At 41.4% G+C, this 21,385-nt stretch overlaps 1 protein-coding gene across 5 annotated transcripts in view; it reads right to left on the reverse strand.

Annotated features, from left to right (window-relative positions):
- Positions 1–21,385, reverse strand: part of PRKN (parkin RBR E3 ubiquitin protein ligase) — a 611,538-nt gene that overhangs the window by 14,227 nt on the left and 575,926 nt on the right. The window lies entirely within an intron of this gene.

Raw genomic sequence — 21,385 nt, forward strand, 5'->3', positions numbered from 1 at the left:
AATTGCAGATATCCTTTACAGACTAGTGACCACAATGAAATAAATTTATTTTAGGATAGCAATTTGGAAACTCAGTACCGGGGGCTAAATGTGGCCCTTGAAGCCTCTCTATGTGGCCCTCAGGACTCCCCAGTTGGCAGCCCCTCCTGAGCCACTTATCAGCCCTGCTTTGCAATTTCCTTGGGTGTTTTTGTTGGGCTGGGTTGTAACCTTGAACTCTGATAATTCAGGATGGAGAATACAGAGGGGTATGTGAATGTTAAGAAACCAGCCTATTGTAAAAAGGTAAAATTCACACTAATTGTTCTGCTCACTTTTGCCTCTGGCATGTGGCCTCTGGAAAGTTGCCCAGGCATAATGTGGCCCCTTGAGCTGAAAAAGATTCAGCACCCTTGCTTTAGGATCCTTTTTGGGAAGCTGGCAAGGCAGAACTGTGCTCTATTAAAGAACTGGCAGATGTGATCTCAGAACCACTGGCAGTCATCTTTGAGAATTCCTGGAGAACAGGCGAAGTCCCGGCAGACTGGAGGAGGGCAAATGTTGTCCCTATTTTCAAAAAGGGGAAAAGAGAGGACCCAAATAATTACCGCCCAGTCAGTCTGACATCAATACCAGGGAAGATTCTGGAGCAGATCATTAAGCAAACAGTCTGTGAGCACCTAGAAAGGAATGCTGTGATCACCAATAGTCAGCATGGATTTCTGAAAAATAAGTCATGTCAGACTAACCTGATCTCGTTTTTTGACAGAATTACAAGCCTGGTAGATGAAGGGAACGCAGTGGATGTAGCCTACCTTGATTTCAGCAAGGCATTTGACAAGGTGCCCCATGATATTCTTGTAAAGAAGCTGGTAAAATGCGGTCTTGACTATGCTACCACTCAGTGGATTTGTAACTGGCTGACTGACCGAACCCAAAGGGTGCTCATCAATGGTTCCTCTTCATCCTGGAGAAGAGTGACTAGTGGGGTGCCACAGGGTTCTGTCTTGGGCCCAGTCTTATTCAACATCTTTATCAACGACTTGGATGATGGACTCAAGGGCATTCTGATCAAATTTGCCAAATGACACCAAACTGGGAGGGGTGGCTAACACCCCAGAGGACAGGATCACACTTCAAAACGACCTTGACAGATTAGAGAACTGGGCCAAAACAAACAAGATGAATTTTAACAGGGAGAAATGTAAAGTATTGCACTTGGGCAAAAAAAATGAGAGGCACAAATACAAGATGGGTGACACCTGGCTTGAGAGCAGTACATGTGAAAAGGATCTAGGAGTCTTGGTTGACCACAAACTTGACATGAACCAACAGTGTGACGCGGCAGCTAAAAAAGCCAATGCAATTCTGGGCTGCATCAATAGGAGTATAGCATCTAGATCAAGGGAAGTAATAGTGCCACTGTATTCTGCTCTGGTCAGACCTCACCTGGAGTACTGTGTCCAGTTCTGGGCACCACAGTTCAAGAAGGACACTGACAAACTGGAACGTGTCCAGAGGAGGGCAACCAAAATGGTCAAAGGCCTGGAAACGATGCCTTATGAGGAACGGCTAAGGGAGCTGGGCATGTTTAGCCTGGAGAAGAGGAGGTTAAGGGGTGATATGATAGCCATGTTCAAATATATAAAAGGATGTCACATAGAGGAGGGAGAAAGGTTGTTTTCTGCTGCTCCAGAGAAGAGGACACGGAGCAATGGATCCAAACTACAAGAAAGAAGATTCCACCTAAACATTAGGAAGAACTTCCTGACAGTAAGAGCTGTTCAACAGTGGAATTTGCTGCCAAGGAGTGTGGTGGAGTCTCCTTCTTTGGAGGTCTTTAAGCAGAGGCTTGACAACCATATGTCAGGAGTGCTCTGATGGTGTTTCCTGCTTGGCAGGGGGTTGGACTCGATGGCCCTTGTGGTCTCTTCCAACTCTATGATTCTAGGATTCTAGTTTCTGCTCTTCTGTGGTTTCCAGCAATGAGTATTCAGAAGCATACCATAGGCAGACCATAGTCATCATGGCTACGAGCCACTGATAGCCTTTACTTCCATGAATTTGTCTAATTCTCTTTCAAAGCCATCCAAGTAAGTGGCCATCACTGCCTCCTTTCATTACTATCTAAAAATTATTCCTATGTATCATGTAATGAAGTAAGCTTGCCTTGACATGTGCCACTGATCTTTGAACTATCATTTCCCAATTAATTTCACTGTCCTTGTTGGCAAGAGGAAAAGTCAATAATGTAAAATGGTATTTTTCATCCTATTCTGGAGTTACATAATCTTGACCCACCTTCAGAGAACTGAAGGATTTCTCAACTGTTAGCTACACTGACAAGCCAAGCTGATAAACCACTCTTGATTTCTCGATACAGAGCTGGCTCTCACAAATAATGAATAGACATATCGGCAGCACTTGACACTAAAATGTTTATCTGCCTCATGTCTCATCTTTGCAGTTCCATTTTGCACTCTGTCACGCTTCTGTTGTCACTTTAAGTACCATAGGAAATCACAATTCATTGCAGCACTGCAGAAATGAAGCTTATGCAAAATGAAACAGAACAACAGGCTGACTCCACTCTAAAGCACTCTTTGCATGGGAAGACTGAAGGATTGAGGACCAAAGCACCAAAAGAATGCACTCTGCTGTGTCAGTTTTTGCTGTCTTGAGAACTGGGATACAGCTAGTACATTTCCTGGAAAAACCGAAAGCTCTTTAACCTCAATAGACAGGATGAAAAGAAGAAACAAAACACTCCCCCCAGCTAGCTAAGGAGAAGGGTTGACGTCTTATGGGTTTTAGAGCTCTAAAAAGAGCATGCTGGGAAGACATGTTGAAACAAGCCATCATTCAAGCAGGGTTCTGATGAGCAGTAAGTTTCTCCAGAAAACTAGGGTAGCCTACATAGTGCCCTGCAGATGTTTTGAACTACAGCTTCCATCAACCCTAGCCAGCATGGCTGGTGGTCAGGGTGATGAGAATGAAAGGTTAGCAGGAGCCCAAGACAACTTCATTCCCATTTTATTGTTTGTCCTTAGAGCTACCAGCTGCATCCACCCAACAGTGGCTTTGGTAAGAATGCAACAATTTGTCCCATGGCCCTCCATCCAGTGTGCTTTGAGGACATGTTCTGAACCTGAATCAAGGGAAGCTCTTTCAAACTTGGTCACTTTGGTCTGCTGGATTTCATGAAACACCTTCACTGGACAACAATGGCTCTCCTCATGCCTAGCCTTACCTTCACCATCCCTGTGGCTTAAACTCCTGCAACTTCGCCATCTCAGTCCTCAAAACTCCCTTCTCGGCTGGCCATGTACTGATTTAGCAGGTGGAAGGAGTGAACGGGGCACTGTTGAAAGCCTGTACAATGTTCTTTGCACACGAGCTAGTTTTAGGCATGGCTTGCCTGGCATGTATGTTGTTTTTCTAGATTATTAATGGAAGTGTTTTTAATAACTGTTTTATTCATATCTATTTCTTATGCTGTGAAACTGCTCTGACGGCCATATGGTTGGAGAACAAATATATAAATAAATTACGTACTTCCTATGCTCACTGCCAGACACTATGTAGATTGCCATGATCATTGTTTTTCAGGGGTTGACAGTGATTATCATGCAGTTGTCTGATCCAATGATGGTTCTACTATGAGCTGCCTATCTAACGTGCCAACCATTTGGGGGTAAATGGGCAATAGCTATTGATGGAAGTGATCATCATCTATCTATAGAATTAATGGCTTTTTAAAAAAAAATATCCAAGTGTGGACTGCAACGTTTTTTTACTGTAGACAGTGTGTGTGTTTTCTTGCAGAGTTTCTTATCTGTTATCGATTCCAGAAGAGCAGCTGGTTTAGTCTACAGCAACAAAAAGACAAAAGTGCTGTGGCCCAAGTAGTTAATGAGTCAGTCTCTAAGGTGCAGCGACTTCATTTGTCTCTTTAGCACTAATAAAATGGAGGTAAAATTGAAAGACTCAACATAGTTAATCCAGGTGGCACCAGGCCTTGCTGAATCTCTTCTCATTCAGCTTACAACTAATCAAAACACGACTTCTAAGCATTGCCTTGGCTCATTACCCTGACCACGTCACCCACTTTCTTTGCTTTCCAGCTTCAGTGCTTTCCCATTTTCTGCAACAGCAAACACCCACCTCCTCCCTTTTGCTTTCTTGGTCCCTCACAGCTCCTTCCTCCACCTCACCTATGCTCTCCCTTAATGTGACTCAGCCAATAAGGCTGCTCTTTAATCGCCCCTCTCTTATTACATTTACAGGCAAACTCCTTTAATTGCATGTCTTAATGTGTATGAGAAGGGGTCAGTGTCTTAATACATCACGTCTTCAATGCTCCATGGTTTGATATGCTCAAAAGCATCTTGATCATTTACAATATTTAGAAGCTGTACTAGGACAAAAAGTGTGGTTAAGAACCAATAATAAGAAAACAACAATAACAGCAGCAAACAGTGATGTACATACAACTCAATCTTATATAGGAATTATGTATTTCCTCTAGTCTGCAAAGTTGTTGGCATTGGCACATCCTTTCACGTAAAAGTCTCTGGCCCTGAACAAAATGTTTATTACCAGGAGATGGTAGTTGCTCAGCAATAACTTTGGTTGCTTCCCCTAATTTTTATTTTTATTTTTAAATTTGGGTGGGTGCTCAGCAAGTTCCACCACCTTTTTTTCTAGGAAAAAAAGCCCTTTAACACTGCATTAAAGAGAAGAGCTTGGAACATCTGGATTATTTTCAGCCCTTAATTTCCAACTGCAGTATACTTTTATGCTTTAAAAAGGTTTTAGAGGAAGACGTCTACAAATATTTTCAGCTACTCTAAACTGTAAGTCTCTTACTTGTTGTGGACACTATGTGAATGAATAAATAAAGCAACTCAGCAACCTGAGAACTTTTCAGCACATTAAGGTTGCAATTCTAGGCGCACTTACATGGAAGTAGATCCCATTAAACCTGTGTATAACATTGCACTGTAAATAGCTCTTTAACAATTGATATACAAAGGTATCCAGTTTAATTTCAAATTACCTTGGGGTCCCTCAAAATGAAAAGCTGAAATGGTATATAAGACTTTTGAAAACTTTTTTTTTCATGCCCTGAGGACCAGCAGCAATCACGTAGGTGGTGCCTTGTGAAGTAAGTAGGATAGCCATGTTCCCTACCTCACAGAGGACACTCATCTATTTTGGCCCACAACTTTGCCCCTAACAAAGCTGAGAGTACACCTTAGTTGCTTGCTTGCTTGCTTGCTTGCTTGCTTGGATGGATGGAGGTGACAGCAGGGTGTGTGTGAGTGTGTCTAGAAACTAGCCTACTACACAAAGGCAATGTTTATATTCATTGCCCCCCCCACTTTTGCCCCTAGTCCTACCTACCACAAGCATGTGACACCCCCCCCCCAAGAAGGTAGCTCAGAAGGGAATGCTGCTCCCAGGCTGAAAGAGATTCCCCACCTCTTATCTTGTGTCTTATTTCTCAGTCGGTAGAGCATGAGACTCTTAATCTCAGGAACGTGGGTTCAAGCCCCACACTGAGCAAAATATTCCTGCATTGAAGGGGGTCAGACTAGATGATCGTCATGGTGCCTTCCAGCTCCACAAGTCTATGATTCTATTCTAACAGTGGCCAGCCAGATCTGGGAAGCCCAAGGGCTGCATCTTAAGGCATCTTAAGCCCCTCTTCACAGCTGTTTGCCTCCTACCCAGCAGCTGGTGTTCAGAGGCAACTTGACATTTTCATTAAGCTATTGTGGCTAACAAGAAGAACATCGGAAGAGGAGTTCCATGGGACTACTTACAAATGACCATAAGTAATGCAAATGCTAATTTTCATCCCAAAGGGCTGGGGGAGTTCCATGGGACTGGGACTTAATAATGAAAAAATCTGTGCTGCTAACCGGCCTCTTTTTCCTTAAACGGATGCTTGTTTCTCTGATAATCCATGCTGTGCTGCAACAGGGGAGTGCTTAATGCATTTGTGTCGGGGAAGGCCTATTTATTCTGACAAACTTATCAACCTCCAGGGTGTTCTTCCACCATGGAACTGATTTTACATCTCATCCATTATCTAATAAGATGTGAAAACAGTTCACCATCTCACCCAGAGATCAGGCTTATTTCCACTGAAGGCAATGGGATGAGATCATTGTCCACAGAGTTCCTTTCAGCATATGAAAGAACATTGGAAGAAGCTTCAAACAGGACCAGCATACAAAACACACACAGAGAGAGTTATAGCAAAGCCTGCAGGGAAGATGCCAGAAAATATTTTCGTAAGGCAACCCACCGCACAAATGTATTAGTTGAAAGCAGGCCTGTACAATGTTGTGACCCACAATACTGAACACTGCCACTCACTTGTGCACAGTGGTTTGCCCTGACAGGGACTGCTAAAAGCGGGGAAAATTGTGGCCACACAGCCATGTTGTAGACTGTTATGTGAGAAAGTGGTATAGAAATACTTAAGCAAGTTGCGGAGTTCTGCTTTAAAATGAGGGTGGATAATTGTGAAATTCATTGGTTAGGCTGATAGCAGGAGTAATTGGCTTAAGTTAAGCCAATGTCAGTTACTCTTGACATTGGCTTAACTTAAACCAGTGTAAATTGAGCTGGCTTTTTATATTTAGGATTGTTCTGCTAGTTGAGCTTTGAAACACTGTCTCCATATTAGGAACGCCCACCACCCACTTTATCCCAACATTGGGAATTGCAACATAACTTGGATTTCTGTGGAATGAGGTTATCTAATAATAAATATCAGAATTACCTTACCGGGTGATTTGCAAATGCGTTTGGAAACCATTTACTACTAGAAACATTTACAAGAAGGTGGCACAAAGGTGTTCAAAACAAGGTTAAAGAAAATCACATGAATAAATGAAGTTTATAAAAACCTCCAAAACCTGAAAAGTATACCAGATCAGGAACACGCTGCATAAATCAGAAGAGGCAGAAGAGGCAGGGATTTTTGCACCACAGTTGTAATTAAAGCAGGGCTTCTGCAGCCTTCTTCAAAGGAGCATGTTTGTAAAGAACAGTCCTGCCTAGACTGGTAGCGGCACAACAGCAGGAGTTTGGCAGGATGGTGGTGGGAAAGCAAGGAGTGGATTGTGTGTGGAGGGGAACAGAATGCATTTGCTCTGTTGTGGTTTCCTGGCACTGGAGGTGACACCATTGTTACAACTTCTGAGAAAGGAGTTGTGGCTCTAATCTGCGTGGAAGGTGTGTCATCAAACGATACGCCTGGCTATCTATTTCTAAGTGGGTTAGTGGTGGTTGCTATAATTGTTCAGTGGTGAGGGGAAAGCATGCTGCCTATGCACAGAGGCGCCTTCTTTAGCATTACTTAATTGATATTTTTGCTTAAAAATTCTAACCATGAATATACCAACTGATCTCACTTTGACTAGTTCATGTATTGCTGGGCCTCAAAGTCATAAAATGGGAGCAATGCCATATAACTCGTTTATGCTTAATCATGAAGTGCTGAGCTATTTTTTAAAAAAATGCATATCCATTACCATCTTTACTGTATTTCAGTAAGACTACTAAAGGGTAGTTTTACAATGGGGAACATTTTCGTCTTCACCACTGCTGCAATTCAGAATTAATTTTCTTGCGAAAGGAACAAAAGTTCATTTATTAATTTGCTTATGTTATTCTGTAAAGTGCCACATATATTGATGGCATATACACCCATACATATATCTAGTTAATTACAATCTGTTGCTTGTCAGCATTTACAGGGTTATCCCAATAAAGCATGGACTCAGTCCTGACTGGGTATTTACAATAATGGGAAGCTGCAAGGAGTCCACAATTAATCTTTGTTATTACATTAACTATATATGAGAGCTGTTAGACAACTCAGTTATATTTCCTTTTCATTTGTGCCACTTTGATTACCAAAGATGTAATACTTCCACAGGAGGACACATGCTATATACTGGAATTGTTTTTAATATACATGGAATTGTCTTTAGTAGTTTTTGCATGTGGAATTCTTTTTAATTGTTTTAAGTGTTGATGTTTCTACTTTGAGATCGTTTATGGGAAGTGATTCATGAATGGAATAAAATTAGTTAATATATAAATACACCCAGCCTAAAATGAGTGACTCCTTTTTCCAGAAGATGGCAGTAGTGGTACATGAATCAATGTTTATGGGAAAGCTCAGCCAAGCTGAGTGAAAGTCATGCTGAACAGCCAGGACTCAGTCCAGGGTTACTAAAAGCTGATACACGCAAAACTGGTCCTGACAGACAAGCCCATCTCATAAAGAGAAATGGTATTCAGATGTACCGGAACATATGAAAAGCAGGAAAGGCTGCCTGCTATTTCAAGGACACAGAGTCTTCTTAAGAAGGCTGAATGCGACAACAACTTTTTCAAAATGGGTATCCAGAGATTAAGATGCTAAGAATTAAATCACCATAAATTCAGATGCTATGGCATTTCTCTCTGCCCTACCCTCTTCATCCACAACCTACCTCAGAGCAAGGGAAGAAAGCAATGGGAAAGGAACATTTCCAAAGTAGGAATAAACACATCACTTTTGCCATTTTCTTTATGGCAGCTTGAGCTGTCACCACAACCCAAGTAGTGGCTTGCGTTGCTGCCTCTGTTCTTATCCTGAAGCAAAGTTCTTAACCTGAAGCACTATTTCTGGGTTAGCGGAGTCTGTAACCTGAAGCGTATTTAACCCGAGGTACCACTGTACATTATCATCTAAAGAGCCACTTATCATAAAACTACCAAATCCAGAGTCTAACATTATCTAATTGTACTGCTGGTGCACTCTCCTTACTAAAAAGGAGACATAGCTACTTGGATAGGCAGCTGGAGGACAGAACGTGAAGGAAGAGCTATGAGTGGAGGGAGGGAGCCTCTTTCCATCCTTTGGACCCCTTGGGAAACTCAGCAAACCTGCTGGACCTTGACCTGGGTGTGGAGGGGGCAACTAGATGGGACACAGCTGAGGGCAGCCTGAGGAAGTACCATCCACTTTGGGAGTCCATAGTGAGGGTGATATCCACTTTGCCAGGAACTATTCTTGTTGTGAGGCTTTTATGGGTGAGCTGAGAGTTTGTCTGGACTCTGGGTAAGATCCCAGAGAGGGAGGGTGTGTCAGAATGAAAATGTATATGTGTGCGTGTACACACACACACACACACACACACACATACACACACACAGTGCTTTTTTCTTAAAAAAATAATGTTAAGAGGTACTCTCATTTTCCTACTCATATTGAAATACTGCCCCTCAATGAGGCCAAACTTAGATTCACAAAATGTTTAGGGGTATGCGTCACCCCAGAAAAAAGCACTGTGTATATGTACCGTATGTGTGTAACTGTAATTTTGTAATATTTTGTTTAAGTTGTTTGCTGTTGCTTCAATTTTCTGTACACTGCTTACAGATATTTTTAATAAATTAAGCATATAGAAATTAAATCATCATTGCCATCATCACTGGCAAAGAATGTATAGGGAAGACTCTGAGGAGAAGTGGAAGAGAAGAGCTGCCTTGTCCAACTGGGATGGTCACTGCCAGTAGTGATTTTATGCTCCGGCATTTCAATAGCAGGGGTGGCCCATCTATTAGACAAAGTAAAGCCATTTGCTTCAGGTGGCAGATATGACTCCCCCCCCCCCACTGCACGGCTGCAGCTGCGGGTGAGAGTACAGTTGCGGTGACAGGGATGGCAGAGGCATAAGTGTGATAGTGGGGACCTGGATCTGCAGGGTATGTGTGTCACCTTTTGGTCTGATCCTATGCACCTGGAAAAGTCAAAGACTCCTGCAAAAATAAAGACTTCAGAGGTTTCAGAATTCACATTCAAGGCCTTTGCTTCCTTCACTTTTTCTCATCATATCTATTGCATGTTTTTTGTTGAGATAGGCCACTTCTTTATTATTGGTGTTGCAACAACAGAAACACTTCTTTTCAACACAGTTTCCATAACTAACAGAAGGCCAGGAGGGGAAAGAGCTGATTATGCCCATAGAGAATATGTTTATGATTCCGCCCCCCCAAACTATGATTTAGGAGATTTGCAGCCTAGTCCCAATCATATTCCATGGGACTTAGTTTTGGAGACTCGATAAGTAGTCTTAGGATTTAAGGCTTAGTGTAAATTCCAGTTTCACTCATCTAATTATCTCCACGTGAATCAGTAATATGTGTGTCCAGCTCAATCCTTCTGTGGTTTGTTGTTCTGAAGTTTGAGTTCTTATTTATCTGGCTCACATACAGCCAGATATTTCACCATCTTCCCAGTTTCAGGCTTCCCTGCACAGCTCAGAGGCCCATTGAGCTGATAAACACCATGATTACATTTCTGCAGTAAAATAATTATTTTCGGAACTCAAATGATTCTGGCCATAATAAATCAACATCTATTGTCAATACAAACTGCTTCCCTAGCAAGAAGCCAATCCTCAAAAATCTATCAAAACTTATTGTAAGAGCTTGCTGTTTTCCTGCCTTTATTCTGGATTTCTAGAAATTCCTACCAGTCACCCAGCTCTACAGCGGCATCTCTGTATATTGCTTTTCATTCAGCACAGCAGTCTATATATTCTCCATCAATGGCTCACAGTCACAAACAGATGACAAGCCATTGGACCAGATATAGGAGGCCATTTCCTCATTCCCTTGTGCCTGGCAAGGACACTTCTCCACAGTCTGCTCATGTCTTGGTACATCATCTCTCTCTGTGCCTGTTTCCAGACTCTTGCCACTGAAGGCAGGCAGAAAGTTCATCCCAGACAACAAATGAAATGTGGTGCTTCACCTCCAGCAGATGGTAAAAACAGAATATTGTGTGAATGAGTACATCTTAAACTTACCCTCATTTAATTAGTTTCCAAGTTAAGGTATCAGCTCAGTTTTAGGAAACCTCTTCATGACCACATACCACAGTAAATACAGTGTTTACCTCCAAACAGATTGCAGATCAGGAAGCTGATTCTACACAAATTATTATTATGATGGCATTGGTTTCCTACTAGTAGGTCAATCAATGTCCACTATTAGGTTGTTTCTAACAGCAGCACAACCACTGTACACATATATGGTTATTAAAAAAAATAGTTCCCCAATGCATATTTGGGCTTATGATAGGCTAGGGCTGCCAAATGTCTGGAAATTCCCGGACATATCTGGGCCTTTGTCCGGATTTTCACTTTTTTGAAAAATGGCAACCCTGTGATAGGCCTTCAGTCGAAAAGGTTGAATACTGGTGTTTCAAGGCATCAGTGTGGCTGATTCTGAAATTCCTTTCCTGTGGTTTGAATGCAATGTACCTATGGATGGTGCAGGAATGGCACACACAAAGTCCATGCTACCTGGGGAACCCAGTGAGAAATGGACATAAATTTCCCTAGGGCTCTCTTCAGTCCCAGCCTTTGGGAATGGATTTTTGGTGACAATCATAATGCTACTGAGATGTGCAATGAAAAATGATCTATGTTACTGGAACACACATGCATGTTTTAAAGCGTCATCATAAAACTGGAGTCTATCCATTTATTTAATTGTGCAGAGTGGCAAAAAGCCAAGTTTGATAATTAGATCTTGTTCTGATTATGTCCCATTACTTCTTAGATACAGCCTATGCTGGCCAGGCCTTCAGGTGATGGGCGTTATCAGAACTTCATTGATGGACCCAAAAAATACTTTCAAAATGAATGTACACGCTTTCTACCACAAGGTTAGCTGCTGAATTAACATTAAATGTTAGTAGTTCACACTGAAAATGGGAATAAAAGCACATAGCTGTGGGCTGCCCTTGCAGAAGCATTGTTGCTATTTGTTTGGGAGAGATTACCTGGCATATCTCATCATGTACACTTACAGCACTGTGCGTAAATTAAACAATAACAAGCTGAAACATAATCCAGAGTCTATCATCATAAACTCCTGAACGTGTATACGAGTAGATAATTAATCAAGAAGGAAAGAGGGGGGAGGATATAAGAAGCTTAGGCTCTTCCTAGTTTTATTTAGATAAAAAACAGCTGGAGGAAGCTGTTGGTCTGCATTGAATCCCTGCTACACGCACCGAAATACCTGTGTTCACATTGATTGTGCTTAGCAATTACCCCATACTCTTTGCATAATGGAGCAGGAAAAGTGTAAAGCAAAGGGCAACTGATAAAGTGTTTTGCCCAATGCATTTTTTTTTTATAATAATTTTTTATTAAGGTTTTAAACAAACAAAAAAGAAAAACAACACACACACAAAACAATACATAACTTAACAATAAAAACACAAAACATAACAATTAAAAACAAACTCTCTTTTCCATTTCCAATTTTAAATTACTTATTTTCTGGACTTCCTCATACCTCCCTCTTTTGTATTCCAATCCACATTATTTGTCCAGCAGTTTCTTTTCCACTTTTTTAATCTCAATCTTTAATTTAATAAAACGTTAAAATATATAACTTCAACTTTTTTAAACCTAATCCTTGATCTTAATGTCATATAGCTTTAAATTTTTCCCTTTTATTATCAAATTTCCATTTCTTTAAACATCTTTAATCTTGATCTTTAATCTTAATCTATCCTTAACTTTAACCTGTACAGCTGGAAACCACTTGTTTTCAGTCCAACATCAGTGTTTTGCCCAATGCATGATGTGCTTGCAAAAAATGATAAGCCAACTTTTAAAGATTGGGTTTTTACTAAAAAAAAAACCCTACTAAAAAAACTTATTTCTTCTTTAAACACTTTAAAAATTGAAAACATATTCTTCAATAGGTTTCTATTGTTATCCCAAAGGCAACCTAGAATTTGTGAAGGACAAGTTGTCCTTACGATTAGCATGAATGAGCCAAAGTTAAGCAAATTAAAACACCATTCCTTTCAAATGAAGAACTTTTGCATAGGCTTACCTCCCTTCACTAAAACCAATAGGATTAAATAATTATTCATTTTGACTGGATCATGCTAAAAAAAAAAGTGGTTTAGAGATTGTAAAGCTTTTCACAATCCTGACTATAGCTTTAATCCATCAATCATGAACGACCAGAGTTGGGATCTTCAAGCGAAGATCTGAAGAAAGTTCCTGTACTTAGAAACTTCCCCTTGATAGGGACCCTGATAAGAACCCTAACACAAATTGCGCTCTAAGTACTGAAGGAGGTTGTATTTTAACCACTGGAGATGGAGGGCTTAAAAAAATAAACCAAAACCCAAAGACCTCTGCTCTTCTAATTGATAAATATTTGAGTTTGGTTTTTTTATTTTTTAACTGTGGTACATTTCATCATTGCTGTTTTGATTTTAACTGGCATTGTGAGCTGCCCTGGGGTAATGTATGAACACCATAATAAAATAAAATATCTGTGTTCTCTACTGTAAGGCGTGACTGCAAAAATTTCCTTTTCTACACCACTACTTGAGGTACAGGAACCTTGTCCATGGTAGTATCTGAAGATTTAAACTTTAGCCATACATCAGTATGGCTGATGTAAAAAAGTTATGCTAAGAGCAGGCACATTGAAAATAATAGACTTAAGGCCAATGATTTCAAAACAGCTACTCTGAGTATGATATGACATCACCTAATATATTTCAAATATCAGTTTGATTAAAAATGTCATGTTAAGAAACCCTTTTGCATACTGGGGTGGATGCAGATTAAGTTACTAACACTGGGTCCTATTGAAATCAATGTAAAAAGTAGCCATGACCACAATTTTAAAGTCCCATTGATTTCACTAGGAACTAAGTGAGTCTAGAGTCAACTCATTTTCACCAAAATTATTCAAGATGGTATGAATAAATGTACCATGGGAATTGGTGAGGTCTTTGCCCTTAGATAATAAATAATAAAAGTCGTGTTGTTCAAAATACCATTCTGGATACAAATCCTTCCAACGTGGCTTACAGTAAAACATAAAACAATAATTAAACATTATTTTCCTATAACATTATTCATAGCATTATCTCTATGGCACTCATGAAGAAGTTCTTAAAGGGTCAACTAATAAACTTGTTATCCCAGAGTTATACCTTCCCGCAAAAATACCTTAGTCTCTTCCATAGCAATGACTATATAGAGACTTAGTCATGCTTAGAGCAATCACAGTAAAACCAGTTGAAGTTTAGTCATGTCTAACAAATCTCATTGATTTCAGTGGGTCTTCTCTAAGAATGACTAAGGTTGCAATCCATTTGAATTCAACAGGATTGCACTATAAATCTGGATCCAGCCCTGTAATCTCATTGAATGACCCATCATTCCACAATCTCTGGTCTACATTGCAAGAATATATATCTCTTTACTCCTGGTAGACAGAGTCAAAGCTGCAGATGTAGGTGTCAATTCAAAAGTACCTAAGAGCATACCTGAAAGCACATGAGCTACTCTACCGGTGATATTAAACTTTACCAGAATAAGGAAGATTAATTTCAAGCAGGGTGTATTGGAGTCAGCTGCCAAAACAACAAGTAAATTGCCTGAAGGAGACTGTTGCAAAGCCTACAATTAAGGATTGACTAACAGCCAAATTCTGTGCAAAGTTTGGTGCACTTAAGACCTTTAATTTCAATGGGTTTAGGCATGCCTAACTCTGAACAATATTGGAATGTAAATGATCTGCAAGTCCATGTAAATCTCAAGCTTCCACATTTACCTCTTCCTTGAGGGGAATTTTCACCAGCCTGTTAAAGCGTTATATAACTGAATGTTACTATTTAATATTGGATTGTCTCCTTAGGAAGACAGAAACCGCTCTCTCTATGCTTTTAGAAACAAGCACTATACCTTCCCATGCATCTTTTCCATTATGTGCATCTGATATCTAAAGGATATGCATCTCTGCACTCTGAACTCTGGACAATAAGAAAAGCCAAAAGCATTTTTAAGTACCATTCTTTTGAGAACCTGACAGAAAGCCGGTCCATCAAACCTGGATGCAAGAAGACTTGACAAGGCATGTGTTATTCTAAGATAAAACATGCCTTGTGGGCGTTGTGAACTATGAGGTAAAGCCAAATGCCTTCAGTGACCTGCAAGTGTTATCTTATAGTAACACACACATGCCTAGCGGAGGCATACCAAATGAGAAAATAGCCTCAAACTTTCAAAAATTAAATGACTTTTATTAATCAGCTAAACAAAAGGAATAAGGGGCATAATAATTACATGGCCAGGAAAGAGCAAATAGCTCGTGAAATGCTTCATTCAAGGATTATTGAAGAGGATAATAGGGAGGTCACAGGTGAGCAGAATGAAATGTCAGGTGTGTTTTTCATGCTACCCTAGCATAAAAATTCTCCCCAAAGGTCCATCATTAAATCATAAGAGAAATGGCAAGATGGATAGATTAGAATAAATTTTAATTTGTCCATTTAAATGTTCTTTTACCGAATCAAATTATATTCTCTCTCTCTCTCTCTCTCTCTCTCACACACACACACACACACACATTCATTCACACTTTAGTTTTGCCAGGTTTCATTCTTGAAGGACCCAAGCTAAGGCTACAGTGATTGTATTCATTCATTCATTCATTCATTCATTCAATTTATTAAATCTGTATTCCATGTAACTCATTATTTGTTCCTGTTCTGACAGCAATCTCAAGGTGGATTCAAATTTTACGTTATGAAGGACTGCAGGTGATGTAAGACTTGGGTAACATTCTGAATCTCTGCTAATAATGTCCTAAGCACAGACACATACATCTCCACTGATGGTGAAATTTATGTCCCCAAGATGTCTTAGTAAAACACAGATCTTAACATGAGTGAGCTTTATGGTGGTGTTCACCTTTTTGATCATGTAATGTGGCAACATATTGAGGGTGGAGGAACTAATTTACTCAAAGGAAAACCAAATAATTTTTTGCCCTTTTAACAATTAATGTTTTTCTGGCTCTTGGCTGTGTTGGTTTGTCTGTTATTCTTTTTCGAAAGCAGGTGAAGTCCACAATACGGGTGACTGTATTTCCTGTGTACTGTGACTAGTGCCTTATATAACAACAACATCGCTTCCAAAGCTTTGGTTCTCATTGTTTACCCTACCAATGCAATCTAACATCTGATTTACTTTCAGCATCGCAGCTGTATTTTAATCCAAGTGCTTTAGGGAGTTTTCTACAAACAAATCCCAAATCTCTCTCCCATTTAATAATCCCTATTCCACTCTGGCAAATACCACCCCCTCCATGTGTGCTGATTAGTGAGGTATCTGGGTGTAAATAATGGTTTATTCTGTTTCAGTCTCTTCATCGTTTCTACTGATTCATTTGCAACCATGCCACGGGCCATTGTCTACCACATCACAACTCCTTACAAGTGACTGAATTATGATGTCACAAACAACTGTGGTATCTCCGAGACATGCAGTCCTGAAGGAAAGAAAAAAAGAACGCGAAAAATGAATGATGTCCCTTTGTTATCAGTTCATGTACTTATTACCAAGGACTATCCTAAGTAGTAGTTTTGGGGTTATAGATTTTCACAACAGAAAAATGAGATATTCAGGATGACTATATAAATCTTTGATATGACCATATCAGTATCTGTTATGACTGTCATTATACAGAAGAACAAACAAAAGGTTGTTGATACATAGCTTGAGTAATGAAGCTTTACACTGTGCCAGACAGTTGGTTCACTTGCCCTCTGTTCTTCTTCAGTAACTTAGATCTTTCTCAGCCCTGCAACTTAAGAACACCCCACCCCCACCCCACCCCCTTTTGTAAATGGAAGGTGGCAGGGACTGGACCTGAGTCTTCTATGTGCAAAATTTGTGCTCTCTACCACTGAGCCATGCTATCTGCAAACATTAAACAGCATAAATACGTTGAAGTAGAAGGACTAAAATTGAAGATCCTGAAGTGTGTCTAATCCACTGTGAATTTTCCTCTGCTTCCCTGGCTCTTGCCCACCAAAGCAGCAAAGAGCTAATGGACGTTATCAGAGCACATACTTAGGCTGCTGAAGACTTGGGAGATACAAAGCTAGAGAACGGTAGGCTTTTGCCAAGTTTCCTGGTGCCTACTCCCCAAACCTAGTGGTTACAGAGCACTGTCAGAGCAACTCCTCAGGCTCAGTGCTATGGAGGAGTGAGTGGTATCCATGTTTGTGTGTGGATGGGAGAGGAATGGAGCTTTTAGAAAGCTTCTGTGGCTTTTTGATAGCTCCCACTTTGTCATCATTTGCCCCCATAAGCACTGAGGATACATCGCAGAGCCCTTTGTCTTCATGCTAAAACACCAGGAAGCGGAGCCCTAATCAGAACAAAGTGTGGGGACATGATGTGGACTGTACATGCTATTTGTGGTACCATTCGGAAACAAAGCACACACACAAATTCAGCTGGTGCACACATAGCCTAAGAATACAAATTGCTTTTAGGAAGTCTAAAACATCAATGACAACATGTGGAGCAGAAATTAAGAACCAGGGGAAAAAATTCAGAGCTGTAAACCAATTCCCTTCCATAGTCAGTTGGAAATTATACAGCCTTCAGTACTGGCTTAAAGAAAGCGGCTGCTGGCAACAGCGTGCTGCTTCTTTTCCCATTAACAGGGCTCTTACAGTTCTCCCAGATCAATAGAACCGCTATGTATCTTAATAAATCTGAGTAACACAGCCACTCTCATAAAGTTGACCTCCATTTTGCATTTCTGCAAGCATGCTGAACTGAAAAAGTATGGAGGGTTCCCCCCCCTTTTGGGGGGGGGGGGAATCTGAAACAGTGAGATTAAGCTATTTGAGGCCATGGGGGAAATAAGCCAGAAAAGGCTACATGTTTTGATACAAGTTTTCCATGGATCCTCCTAAACCTGAGAACATTGTTTTGTTTTCATAGCTTATCATCTCTCTCACTTTACAGTTTGTTAATGTGAAAGGCTTTGAAGTATGATTAACATCCTTTGGAAAAAACTGCTTGGTATCCCAGTCCTAAAGAGATGCACAGCTCCAATGACACAAAAATGGCCAAACCTGAGGCCACGAGCCACTGAGTTACTTGTCTCAGGCAGCAGTTTGAAAGGGGCAGTGGAACGCATGTCTCCCCCACCTAAGCCCTATCCCCCCAGCTGCCAGGATGAGTCCACCCCCTTGGCAGCCACTACCATGCCACTGTGATTAAGCCTGCAGTTGGCTTTCTTGCGGTGCCTGCAGCAAGTAGCGACTTGTGACATTGTGTGGCGCAGTGACAATAGTTTCTGTCTCGTCTCAGATGGCAAAATGTCTTGGGGTCCACCCTGGCCAAACCCATCTGGCCATGCTGTCATTTTCATTTGCACTATTGAAAGCTGTTTCATGCTACTTTAAACAGTCATGGCTTTCCTCAAAGAATCCTTGGGCCTGCAGTTTTTTATGGGTACTGAGAGTTGTTAGTAGACACTGCACTTCCCAGACAGATTTAACAATCAATCCTTGTTCCCAGGGAACTTGGGGAATCATAGCGCTGTGAGAGGACTAGCGTTCTCCTAACAACTCTCAGCACCTTTAACAAACTACAGTTCCCAGGATACTTTGGGGGAAGCCAGGACAAAGTGGCATGACGCTGTGGTCTAAACCACTGAGCCTCTTGGGGTTGCTGATCAGAAGGGTAGCAGTTCAAATTTATGCAACGGGGTGAGCTCCCGTTGCTCTGTCCCAGCTCCTGCCAACCTAGCAGTTTGAAAGCACGTCTGTGCAAGTAGATAAATAGGTACCACTGTGGTGGGAAGGTAAGGCCTCTCCTCCTTCCGGAGGGGAGGTGTTGTGGGCGGGAGACGACTCCCGCGTCACGCAGGGGGCGTTATGCCCCCTGCCCCATCCACATGGCTGGCGCGCCACGCCCTCCCAGTTGAGCACTCAATGGGGCTGGGTGGGGGCGTGGTTTGCTGCTCAAGACACAGCCGCGCCAGCCATTCGGCCCATTTGCTCACCTTCCCGTCACGAGTCGGAATGTGTTGTTAGTGTGTGGAAGGGCAAGGTGTGGCCAGCGCCTACCCCTTCAAATTTGGGTATTCCGTTAAAGGAATCCGGCGGTCGTGAATCCTGTCCGATGCCTGTGTGGCGGGGGGGGGGCGCATGGCACGACCCTCGGTGACATCAGGGGAGAGCTTATAGTTGTATTAGCATCAACAGGCTCCCCCTACTGGTGGTTAACCCCCTCTTCAGACTCACCCCTCTTTGAGTGGGTGGAGTCAAATCTTCCGTGGTCCAATGCCTAAGCCAATACCTTCTCACTTGCTGTAATCAATAAAGTTGTGGCCTTTTCTTGCCCATTAACCTTATATCCTGTGTCAATGTGTCTTTATTCCACCAAGCGGGGGTCGGGTCCTCGAACCACAAACGGCATTTCCGTGCACTCTGGTTTCTGTCACAGTGTTCTGTTGCACCATAAGTGGTTTAGTCCTGCTGGCCACATGACCCGGAAAGCTGTCTGCGGACAAATGCCAGCTCCCTCAGCCTGAAAAGCAAGATGAGCGCCGCACCCCATAGTAGCCTTTGACTGGACTTAACCATCCAGGGGTCCTTTACCTTTACCTTTTTTTTACTGCCTTAAATGTATAATGCAGATGCAGCTTCAGTCTCATTATGATAGGTCACTCCTACAGGTGGAAATTTATTTGACACCAACATGGGTTGGCACAAACATAAGCTTGTTTTCGCTGAAGAAGTCCATATGGAAAACCTATGTTTTATCAAGCTTTTTGTTTCTCTAGGGCTTAGGTATCCTGCCTGCTGATGTGACTTAGCTCCCTCCTTTTCTTTGCTTGCCTTGTAGGTTAAGAGCTCTTTATTTAATCTTATTTACACCTAGGGAAGGCTCAGACATTTTTTTAATAACTCTGCCCCCTGTTTGAGAACCCCTGCATAAAAGTAAATATGCAACACGCTGAGATGAAGAGGATTGAAGTGAGAGCGGCCACATCAAATGTTTTCCATCATCGTTGACTTTGCTTCTTGAGCCTATCACAAGAAGCAGATTTTAACTAGAGCACCCCCTGAAAACTGGACACTTTTGCTGCTCAGACTCCTCTGTATATTGAATGTTATTGGAAGTGTCAGCTACGAGAATACATAGTGCAGTTAATTACTGTATTCATTGACCTTTTGACTTCTCTTAGAAGAATACAGATCAAACTGTAAGTTAAATGAGCTGGGCTGAACTTTAAAGGGATATCTTTCTTTCAGCAGCATCCATGTTGCACTGCAGAAGTACCACATATTGTTTGAATAAGAATCTCTTCTTTTTTCCTCTCCCTCTCCCCCACTCCCCAAATCAAGCAATCTTTTTCAGATGAAGCTCAAGGCTGAAAAGGCATGAAAGGCAAATTACTCCTTTCATCCACCAGAGGATGGTCTCTGTAGATCAAAATATCAGCCGAGCACCGTGGTGGAATTCTATAGTTGCCAAAGATTACATTATGCATGGGCTGTAAATTAATGGACTTTGGTTTTAAATACTCACTCGCTTATCATTCACAGAAAATTAAACTCACTCCAAGAAGGAGAGAGGCATACAAGATACGTTCTTTCTTCTGCCTGAGAATATTTGACAGCTCCACTGATTTAATGACACCCGGCCTGTCATTTCCCATAACTACTGTCACTGCCGCAGCTGCTGCTATCACCTGCATCTTACATAATGCACTGATCACACTGTTAATGAAACCATATGGATGCACTAGGCTTCAGGTGTGACGCATAACTACATGGGAAGATTTCCAGTTCCTTCACTCCTGGGATACTGTCACCTAGACATGCCTTTAGCTTCTCAAAATCAGTAGAATTCTAGCCATATTATTTATTTATTTTTTGAATAGCTAATAAGAGTGGCCTTGATGGATCAGACCAAAGACCTAGCTAGTTCAGCTGCCTATTTCCTACCGTGGCCAACCAGATATGAAACTGCTGGCACATATGCATAGTTGTTCCCCAGCAACTGATTTTCAGATAAGTTGCTTCTGATCCTGGACGATGAAGCAGCTTTACTTGAGGCTTGTGGTTGCATATCGCCAAGACATTTATGGGGTGGGAGGAATCCTGATGTTGATTTGGGACAAATGCTGCGTGGGTACATGATTGCTTCCCACCTGCACAACCAGCACATTTGTAAACAGACAACACAAAAACACCACAAGTTTTCAGTATTCTATCTCCTCCTTTTATGAGGCCTTTTTTTGATACTCACAACAAAACTTCAGAACTCTCTCCTGAGACAGATGAATGTTACCCTGTCTGAGTGTCGATCTTTTGTTCTAATGTCTCTCACCAAGGACTCCAAGTAAGCTTGCCAACCCTGGTTTAAGCTGTTACTGGCTTATGTTGGTGCTGTTATATTTGCTGCTGCTTTTTTTTGAATATGTATTTCTCTCATGTTTTTGTGCTGTTTTAACTGATTTTTTT

Source organism: Podarcis pityusensis, assembly GCF_964106645.2.
Source record: "Podarcis pityusensis genome assembly, chromosome: 3".
Taxonomy (NCBI): Eukaryota; Metazoa; Chordata; class Lepidosauria; order Squamata; family Lacertidae; genus Podarcis; species Podarcis pityusensis.